We start from the raw sequence: 10,918 nt of genomic DNA, 5'->3' as shown, positions 1-10,918 counted from the left end.
AAAACCTCACCTTTGACCTACCGAATTCTGACTTTTCCAAGTTAACTGTAATTCCAGATTCTGCAAAAATACGTAACAAACTGTTGAGGATGCGATTATGTTGTTCCCATGAAGCTTCTGCTATTAAAATATCGTCCACATATAAGGTGATGTGACGTTTTAAGAACTCAGGTAATATGGAATTTAGCCCGCGAATGAATGCTGCCGAAGAAATGTTCAAACCAAAAGGAAGTTTCCGAAACTGATAACAAACGCCGAAACAAAGAAAAGCTGTGTATTTTCTACATTCTGGATGAAGTTCGATCTGATAAAAGCTGGATCTGAGATCAATGGAAGACAATATTTTACACCATTAAAATTTTGAAGAAGTTCTTCCAACCTTTGCGGCCTGTCTGTTTCAGGAATAATGCTAGTATTGATTTGTCTCGAATCTAAGACAAGCCTGATCGATCCATTTTTCTTCTCAACAACATGTAATGGATTGTTGTATGAGCTTACTGCAGGCTCAATAATGCCCTCGTCAAGCATAGATTGTATTTCTGTTCTAACAAGGTCCCTGTAATGTGCTGGAATTACGTATGGTCTAACACAAAATTTAGTACGCTCACGAACACGAAATTGGTATTGAAATCCCTTGATTGTTCCTGTTTTGTGAGTAAAAACTGTGGAATGTTCTTGTAAAATCTCAAAAAGGTCCTGCCTATCAGTGTCATTACAATTCTCAATTGTTTGAATTTTATTCTGAATTAACTCATTAATTTCAAATATGCCATCGATATCATCCCTGTCAGTACTTGCAGAGTGATTGTTAGTGTCTAGTTCCATAGAAAATTCCGAACTGTTGTCCAACAGAAGGTAAAGCCGATTAATTTCTTCGTCATGGTTTGAGAGCCAATCTTCAAATTTCAAAGCTATTGACTTACCTTCCTTCTCTAAACTTATTTCAGCATCGTGAAAGTTTAAGATTGCTTTGTATTCATTCAAAAAGTCTACTCCCAACATAATTTCCGTCGACAATAATGGAACAATAAGAAAGTTCATAGAGAAGCTGTGGCTTTGGCAAAAGAATTCTAAATTGGTTTGTTGGCGTACATCTACACTTTTTCCAAAGATTGCACCTTGTAATTTAATCTTACGTAACGGAAGTGTGGGGCAATCGTTCGATTTGTTGCATTTGCTAAAAGCTGTTTCACTAATTACTGAGATGGGACTGCCAGAGTCAAGTACTGCCGTAAATTTTACGTCATTTACAGTAGTGTGAATCACAGGATATGCAATGTTGTTATGTTTTATGTCGTGTTCCTGGAGTAAGATGTCCCTAATGTCTTCCATTTTTACGTAATTACTGGGTACGGCAGCTGCGTCGTTAGTTTCATAAGTACATTTTGTGGCTGCCAGCGGTGTGAGTCATTGTCTATTGTCTCTTTGTTGGCGCGCGTCGTTATTGGGATTTGGAGATCTAACTTCTACAAATTCGCTATGCCGAGAGGGCCCTGCTCTGTCTGAATCCCGCCAGTTCTGATGCAATTCAGGTCTGTCGTTACGATCATATCGTCTGTCGTCATGTCGGTAGATGCCATAGTTTCTTTCTTGTCGGTCACGTGGTGGAGAATTTCTCCCTGAATCGTAACTGCGCGCTGGACCGTTGCGTCTAAAGTTATTCTGTCTCCCTTGATAATAATTATTTTGGTTCCCAAATTGTCTGTTTCTCTGATTGTCTCTGTGATAGTCACTACCGCTGAGAGGTGATCTTTCCCTGTAATTATTACTACTCTGCCAACGGTTGTCATACGGGTGGTGTCTGTTTTGGTCACGATATGTGTTGTGAGAATAGCCTTGTCGTGTCCAGTTATTATTTCTTTCATCACGGAATTGTGACAGATGTGACCTGTAATTGTTGTGCTCCTGTTTCCATGTTCCCCGATTGTCAGTGTCAATTTCCAGTTCTTGTAACAGTCCCTGAAAAGCCTCAAAGTCTTCTTTGCAACGTCCTGCTAAAATAATATGTCGTAAACGTTCAGGTAATTTGATTAAGCAAATGCGGATGAGTTCTGAGGGGCTGTATGGGTTTGACAGGTACTGATTCTTGTGCACCATGTCTTCAAAATATTTCACAAGACTGGAGAATTCAGATTGTTCGAAATGTTTCATCATTATGATGCCATGTTTTACTCAGTCTTGTGTGGCTTGAGACCAATATGCTGAGAGGAAGGCATGGTAAAATTCTCCTTCACTGTGGCAATCGTGAATGACCGATCGCATTACAGCTGGTTCATTCTCTAAGTAGCCACACATAAATTCTAATTTGTGTTCTAACGACCAGTTGGGAGGAAAACAATGAGAGAATTGATGGAGCCATGCTTGTGGATGAATGTCGTTGCCAGAATTCTTAAATGTTTTGAATTTACGTGTAGTAATGAACAGCTTATAGTCAAAATCATCATGTCGGCGAGTCGCATATCCGTCATTGTTAGGTCGTGTCGGCCGTTCCATCTCAAAATTCGGTGCACATTGCCAATTTCTTTCATAACTTCCGAAATGCCCTGTGTTATTATTTTGCAGCTTTTCCGTATTTCTAAGTCCCTCTTCCCGTGTTGGAGCGCGAGTGTCCTCTGAAATTTGTAATTTTTGTATTACTTGTGCCAACTGATCTTGTACTTCCCGGATTTCTCTTTGGTGTTGCGTATTAATTTGATTCAGACTTTGTTTCAGTTTCCTAATTTCTTCGCTCTCTTCTGTGTCATTAAAGACTACCGGTTTTGTGTCAATCAGATTATCATCTACCTTCGTAGATAAGTTAGTGAACTGATCCGAAAGTTCGGCTACTTTCTCCGATAGTGTACTTATTTCCTCAGTGTGTTTTTCTGAACCAAGTTTCAGAGTGTCCATTTGTGTTGAAATCGAATCTACTGTGTCCTTTAAGTTTTCCTGAGTTTTTGCAAGTTGCGTAACCGAATCGGTAGATGCAACTGAGTCAATTTTAGCCCACAAGGTCTCATGATTTTCATGAACAATGGTTTGCAGTTCTTTTATGGCTGCTTCGTGATTCTGTAATGCATTTTCATGCCGCGAAAAAATAGGTTGAAAATGCTCACAAATTTGTGTTTTTACGTCATTACAGACTTTTTGACATTTCGATTCAATGTTATGTAACTCAGTAGTTAAATCTTCACTTCACTTTCTTTCAGGAGTGCTAGTTCTGCAAGTTTCGCAGGAGAGCTTCTGTAAAGTTTGGAAGGTAGGAGACGAGGTACTGGCAGAAGTAAAGCTGTGAGTACCGGGCGTGAGTCGTGCTTCGGTAGCTCAGTTGGTAGAGCACTTGCCCGCGAAAGGCAAAGGTCCCGAGTTCGAGTCTCGGTCGGGCACACAGTTTTAATCTGCCAGGAAGTTTCATATCAGCGCACACTCCGCTGCAGAGTGAAAATCTCATTCTGGTCTTCACGTGTTTGTTCAAGTGTGGTGTCTAACTTTTGAAGATTTTGTTCCATTGTGTCTAACTTTTTAAGATTTTGTTCCACTGTGTCTAACTTTTTGAGATTTTGTTCCACTGTGTCTAACTTTTTGAGATTTTGTTCCACTGTGTCTAACTGTTGCTGTGTTTGTCTCTGGTGTTGTTCCATTGTGTCTAACTGTTGCTGTGTTTGTCTCTGGTGTTGTTCCATTGTGTCTAACTTTTCAAGCTTTTGTCCCATTTGTTGCATTAATTGTAATAACAATGCACTGGTGTCTGAAACATGTTCCTCAGTGCTTTTCGGCAGTGAATTTGCACCGGCAACATTCACATTTTGACAAGCGGAAAATGTGTCTTGACTCATTTGAAAAAACGGTGAGGACGCAAAACCTGAATCTACAGTATTTGCAAAATTGTGTCCTGTCATTTCGGATTCCTGAGGAGAGCTGTTGCCGATCGATCGATCGATAATGCTTCCCCGTTCACTACCTGTTTCACTGTCTACGCCATTGTTTGCAGCCCGCTCCATTTCCCTATGCACAGTTACCAAATTACTACTTTGAACGTCTGTTAATTCATTACACAGTGGTGCTGGCAAGCTACGCTCGTCGTCACTATTACTTCTCAGTTTACTTTGGAGCCTAGTGTTACGTTATCACACGCCATTATTGTCACAATATTTCACACGATAACACAGAAAAGCACAATTTGAAGAGCAAAAATAAGAGAACACATTAACATAGCACTGAAAATAATATGTAGTTAATTGGAAGCGCAGCTGCGAAATACTTGGTGCAAATGTACATGCATGCCACAACTGTTTTACTGTACAAAAATGAAAGTCTGCAACTATAAAGGAGATTCTCTCTACAATTACGCGCTAGCAATAAACAATACCTACACTAATTACACAAACTACAAGAAAAAAATCAGAAGATTCCAGTGAGGTATCCTCGGCTAAGGGTCGACATATGAAACGTCCCCTTTGAACAATTTATACATGACTGTGCTTAAACTGACACACAATATTTTTAGCGCAACGCAATCTGACTTTCAAAAGTCCCTACAAAAGAATGGCCCTGAGTAACATTAAACTATACCTTTCAGAAATCACTTACCCCACAAAAATCTTGGTTACTCGAACTACTGCAATACAGCGAGCGCCACTACTGCCAGCTAAATAAAAGATTCAAACTACGGAAGGCACTAACTACTGATAGGCATAGTTAGCAAATGAAAGATTTTAATAGAGAACAAACAAATTATTTACCTTAATAGTCATAATATATATAGCAGTTCATGACAGATTACAAAACTCCGCCATCTCTCTCCCCACATCCACCACTGCTGGCGGCTCACCTCCAACTGCGCAACGCTACGCGCTGTTCACAGCCAGCTGCCTAACACTACAATGGCGAGTATTACAACAATGCAAAGCAGCCACAGACTGCACACAGCACAGCCAGTGATTTTCATACAGAGGTGGCGTTACCAATAAAAGAACCTAAACAGCCTACTTACAAGTAAAACCCCAGTTTCTTTGTTCGCTGCCATCATATAGAACCTCATCAAACCAACTTTAACGTACAGCAGTGAAAGTGGAATTTTCTGAGGATTCAAGAGGGCTTGTGCCTTAACGTTGTGCAAACCAGATGAAAGGGAAGGTCTTGCTTATTAGATGCTGTAGCTCCAAAGAATTAAAGATAGATTTTCGTCACAAAAGGAGTGGTGTTTAACTTCTAGTGTGGGTTAATGACTTATTCACTATGCAGCAAAATCGGTCAGGACAATTCTTGCACTTTCGATTCATTTTATAACAATACTGCTGTCACTCAGGAAACTTAAGTCATGCTGGTTTACAGCTTACTGCAATATGACATGGAAATAATTCTGCCTTGTGACAAACCTAAAAATTTCGAAAGCTTGAATCGCTTATATACCTAATAGGCCACTACCTGAAAATTTAGGTAGGGACGAAATCTGACACGATTAAGCAAAGTGAGTTACATTTTTCAATTCAGCGTGCACTAAATATGCAAGATCACCTAAAAATAACCGTGACCTCAGAAAAGAAGTTTTGAAATACAAAGTAGTGTAATATAAAGAAAATAATTTTCTATTCAGAATATTTATAATTATCTAATTTTCTTTCTGTTATTGAGCACTCAGAATGCCTAGCATGAATAGACGAAACGTGTTTGGTACACACAAATGAAATATTTAGTTGGCAAAGTCAGAATTGACATATAAATTTGACTAAAACGTATAGGGTTGCTTTAGGGAAAATTGTTATTGGAAACTGATGCTGTTTCTTAGTGAAATTCATCTTTATTGTTGTAAAATACAATCAGTAATATAGTTAATGTTGCTGACTAGGACTTGTCGATGGCTTACATGCGCCTGCATCAACTGTTCTTCCATGGGGTTGCAGTTGTGTAGCTTGTTGATGCATGCCTGTTTCGTATATTCTACTATGGTGTTGCAATTGTATTGCACCGTATGGGAGTGGAAACTGTGGTGGAGATTGCATTACATACATATACGGATTTGAGTGAGGCTTAAAAATTTGGAAATCACAACTTAATTTGATCCTCTTTGCCAAAAAGAGTACATCCGAAATAATTTTTTTTGCAATGTCCTTTTGTTCGTTATCAGTAACTGCCTGAATCTCGAGACCCACATTTTGGCATCATTGTCAGGGGTAGAGTCATCAGCCTGCAGGTACTGGGACACACTATCTGCTAACTGAGATCTCTTTTTCGTCCATGATGTTCTCTCCTGAGTTCGACCACATCTCTTTTTCCCTGTAGTGGGCGTTGCAGCTGCTAGGCTTCCACATTAAGCTAGCTCCTGTGACAGGTTCACCTGGAAAGCAGAATGTCTGCATCAAACGTATGCAGTGTTTTCATTGTTTGTGCAACTTTGCCACTTAATCGTGCATTTCGGTAATTGTATCAATTTTAATTTCAGACTACTTCATCTCAAGAAGACGGATGAAACGTTGCTCGTCAGTTTAAAGAACTACGGAATTTTGAAAACTGTTTAGGGGCATCGGATGATAAGCATGTCCTGATTAAAAAGCCTGTGGCTATTGGCTCCTATTACTATAATTACAAAGGTACTTTCAGTGTTGTCCTTTTCGCTGTTGTAAATGCAAACTACGAGTTTATATATGTTCACACCGGTACGAATTGTCGAGTGTGAGATGGTGGTATTCTAAAGCTTACAGACTTCTACACTTCACTAGTATCTGGAACACTAAATGTACCAGATCCCGTTTATCTGGAAGGAGTGGACTCTACAGTGCCAGCCGGCCGGGGTGGCCGAGCGGTTCTAGGCGCTGCAGTCTGGAACCGCGCGGTCGCAGGTTAGAATCCTGCCTCGGCCATGGATGTGTGTGATGTCCTTAGGTTAGTTCGGTTTAAGTAGTTCTAAATTCTAGGGGACTGATGACCTCAGTAGTTAAGTCCCATAGTGCTCAGAGCCATTTGAACCATTTTTTTCTACAGTGCCATTTGTGTTCGTAGGTGATGAAGCTTTCTCTTTGATGCCGAATTTAATGAAACCGTATCCTCAAAGGAACTTAACAAGGGAGAAAAAGATCTTCAATTATAGGCTTAGCAGAGCTCGGCGGGTAGTTAAGAATGCTTTTGGAATAATGGCAAACAGATTTAGAGTGTTATTAACGCCAATAGCGGTTGACGTAAAAACTGTTTATGGAATCGTTCATGAATGTACAGTTATGCACAACTTTTTGAGGAAGAAAAGATCTAATTACATTCATACTGCCGCTGATTGCAATAACTCACAAATTGTATACCTTACAGATAAAAACTTGCAGTGAGGTAGTCAACAAATGTTAAGGCTCGATACGACACGACAAACCAGCACAGTTACTGCAGAGGAAGTGCGAGGAAAATACAAGCAATATTTCAGTGACGTTAATGAATTAGAATTTCAAGAAACTTTGATCATTTAGAGTTTATGTCCAGAGCAACATTTATTTATACTTTGTATGCTTAATAAACAAAAGCGTTTGTATACTTACAACATCAGTATCTGACTCATAATTTACTTCCTCAGTCTGTTCATCCTCCAGGGTCCTCCCCTGTGTTAGTGAAGATACCCCACATCGCACCTCTTCTCGATCCAGGGTGAACTGCAGCAGACCGTAGTACCAAAGCGTCGGTTCTGGCGCGTTCTCAGCAGCGCTTCCAGTTGCTGATTTCTCGTCCCGTATTTTTCTAAACTGTCACCGGAAAGACGCTCGTAGAGAACAAATTTTTTTTTAATAACAAACGCCTTGTCTGCTGCACGATTGATCTCTTTGCACTTAGCTATAAGAACTTCGTAGGCTTTGTTTCTCATATTCCTATTGGAGTAGTCCTTCGATTTTATCTCCCACAAACATGGCCATTCTCTGTACATATTAATGAAACACGCCCAAAAGTCTTTGTTTTCCTCGAACGACGTTATCATAAAAGCAGCGAAGAGCAGTGACAACGAAAGAAGTAGTGAATAACACAGAGTCGGACACCGTACCGAGGGAGTGTGGGCTGGGCCTAGGAGGAAGCGGCCGGCCTAAGCTGGGGCCGCGGCTCAGCAGGCAGGTAGCGGCTCGCCGGTGGAGGCGACGCACCCCAACTTCGGACACGAGGTCGGTCGGCGGACCGGTCCGGCTGTGAATGGGCTGCTTTACACGATGACTGTGACGGGGATGGTATTACAGTCTCTGCCCCTGCACAGCACTACAATGAAATTTCAGAAAGAATCTCTTTTAACGAAAAGAATGTGGCTCAGCACCATATTATGTATACACGGGGCATTAAGTTTCACGGTCTCAGTTTTATTTTTTCTCTATGGTAATTAAGACTTCGCGACTATTCTGTAGTAAGGGAACGCTACTTGCTCACAGACAGGCGGGGAACTGGAACACCTTCCTGTTGTTCCAGATGCAGCGGCGGCGCCGCAGCCAGTAACATGCAGCGGCGGGGCGAGCGCACAGTAAACGGGGGGGAGGGGGGGGGAGCGGGAGGGGGGGCTTCACTGTGCACCCACCACCGCTCCCAGCCGCTCCGTCGCCCATACTTGAGTTATTCATAACCTCTTACCGGCGCTGCCCTGTTGTGTTTCCTGCGCGAGAGCCTCTTACCTCCCACTGTCCTACGAGGTGCATTCGAGTTCTAAGGCCTCCGATCTTTTTCCTCCTGACTGGAAAGAGATAGAAACATGCGCATAGTTTTAAAATGAGGCCGCGTTCATTGTCAATACGTCCCAGAGATGGCAGCACCGTAAGGCAGATGGAATTTTACCGCCAGCGGCGAGAATGAGAACTGTTTTAAATACTTAAAATGGCGACGTTTTCCTTACTTGAACAGCGTGCAATCATTCGTTTTCTGAATTTGCGTGGTGTGAAACCAATTGAAATTCATCGACAGTTGAAGGAGACATGTGGTGATGGAGTTAGGGATGTGTCGAAAGTGCGTTCGTGGGTGCGACAGTTTAATGAAGGCAGAACATCGTGTGACAACAAACCGAAACAACCTCGGGCTCGCACAAGCCGGTCTGACGACACGATCGAGAAAGTGGAGAGAATTGTTTTGGGGGATCGCCGAATGACTGTTGAACAGATCGCCTCCAGAGTTGGCATTTCTGTGGGTTCTGTGCACACAATCCTGCATGACCACCTGAAAATGCGAAAAGTGTCATCCAGGTGGGTGCCACGAATGCTGACGGACGACCACACGGCTGCCCGTGTGGCATGTTGCCGAGCAATGTTGACGCACAACGACAGCATAAATGGGACTTTCTTTTCGTCGGTTGTGACAATGGATGAGACGTGGATGCCATTTTTCAATCCACAAACAAAGCGCCAGTCAGCTCAATGGAAGCATACAGATTCACCACCACCAAAAAAATGTCGGGTAACCGCCAGTGCTGAAAAAACGATGGTGTCCATGTTCTGGGACAGCGAGGGCGTAATCCTTACCCATTGCGTTCCATAGGGCACTACGGTAACAGGTGCATCCTACGAAAATGTTTTGAAGAACAAATTCCTTCCTGCACTGCAACAAAAACGTCCGGGAAGGGCTGCACGTGTGCTGTTTCACCAAGACAATGCACCCGCACATCGAGCTAACGTTACGCAACAGTTTCTTCGTGATAACAACTTTGAAGTGATTCCTCATGCTCCCTACTCACCTGACCTGGCTCCTAGTGACTTTTAGCTTTTTCCAACAATGAAAGACACTCTCTGTGGCCGCACATTCACCAGCCGTGCTGCTATTGCCTCAGCGATTTTCCAGTGGTCAAAACAGACTCCTAAAGAAGCCTTCGCCCCTGCCATGGAATCATGGCGTCAGCGTTGTGAAAAATGTGTACGTCTGCAGGGCGATTACGTCGAGAAGTAACGCCAGTTTCATCGATTTCGGGTGAGTAGTTAATTAGGAAAAAAATCGGAGGCCTTAGGACTTGAATGCACCTCGTACTTACACTGAAGCAGGCGACCGACACATGAGTAAACAACGCCTCGTATGTTACGTTAGGAAAACCGTTCTCCTGGGAATTGTTTACTGGGGAGACCTGAACCCCTAGTCGAGAAGGCAGCGTCGGTTACCGCTGTGACGTCAAGTTCCGTGGTAACCGGTTCGAATCCTGATGGTGAAAGAAATATACGTAGCCACGTATTTGGCCGGCGAGGTCCAGGCTGTCATCCATCTAGCGGATTCCTTCTGGGTGCTGATTTGAAATTTGGAATCGTATTTTTAAGTTTTCGCCTCGTTTGATATAGTCTAGAGGCTGGTAGTGCACCGATGACAATATAGTTCCTCTTGTAGTTCATAGATGCATTCAAAATAGCTGGAGGTCATTGAGATAAATTTCTGGGTTACAACAGAGTTATGTTATCCATAATAGTTTTAGAGCACCTCAGCTTAATAGAAATTGCAACCAGCCACCCTGTCTGAGTGAATGCTTTGTTTCGACATAATTAGTTTCAAGCGTGAACCCATCTTCAGACAGCAGCGGGGATTTCTTGAACAAATTTTGCATGTTTATCCGCTAATAATACAAAATACTTATGAATTTCGTGTTTACAGACGATTTTACGTTATATACAAGGCCTTTACATTTTACTTCCTTGACGAATAGTTCTTTTCTACACATTACAGCATAAAGGTCTGCATCATTCACATGGAACTTGCCGAATATAAGCTTCACTACAGACGAGATGGCGGATACATGTCTTTACATCTGACGTTACGTCAGCTACTGATTTGATTAATTCTACCAAAGAACAAGATGCTCTATTAATGGCGTACTTCCACAGCTTCTTAGCCTTTGTTGTGAAGGAGGCTGTACACTTAACATTTAAAATATAGTGGTAATAAAAACTGAAACTTTTTATATTTAAGTTTTTTAAATAATTAAAAAGTCAAGAATAATGTTCACGGCTGTTCATAGCATTAA

The 10,918-nt window shown here is 41.9% G+C and overlaps 1 non-coding gene across 1 annotated transcript; it reads left to right on the top strand.

The window, feature by feature from the left end:
- The first annotated feature begins 3,291 nt into the window (after nucleotides 1–3,291).
- Trnas-cga lies at nucleotides 3,292–3,366 on the top strand. Its single transcript has one exon. It is a non-coding gene; the product is annotated as a tRNA-Ser (tRNA).
- Nucleotides 3,367–10,918: the final 7,552 nt, after the last annotated feature.

The sequence above is a fragment of the Schistocerca piceifrons genome, chromosome 8 (genome assembly GCF_021461385.2).
Source record: "Schistocerca piceifrons isolate TAMUIC-IGC-003096 chromosome 8, iqSchPice1.1, whole genome shotgun sequence".
In the NCBI taxonomy this organism is placed as follows: Eukaryota; Metazoa; Arthropoda; class Insecta; order Orthoptera; family Acrididae; genus Schistocerca; species Schistocerca piceifrons.
This window is presented reverse-complemented; position numbering and strand designations above follow the sequence as displayed.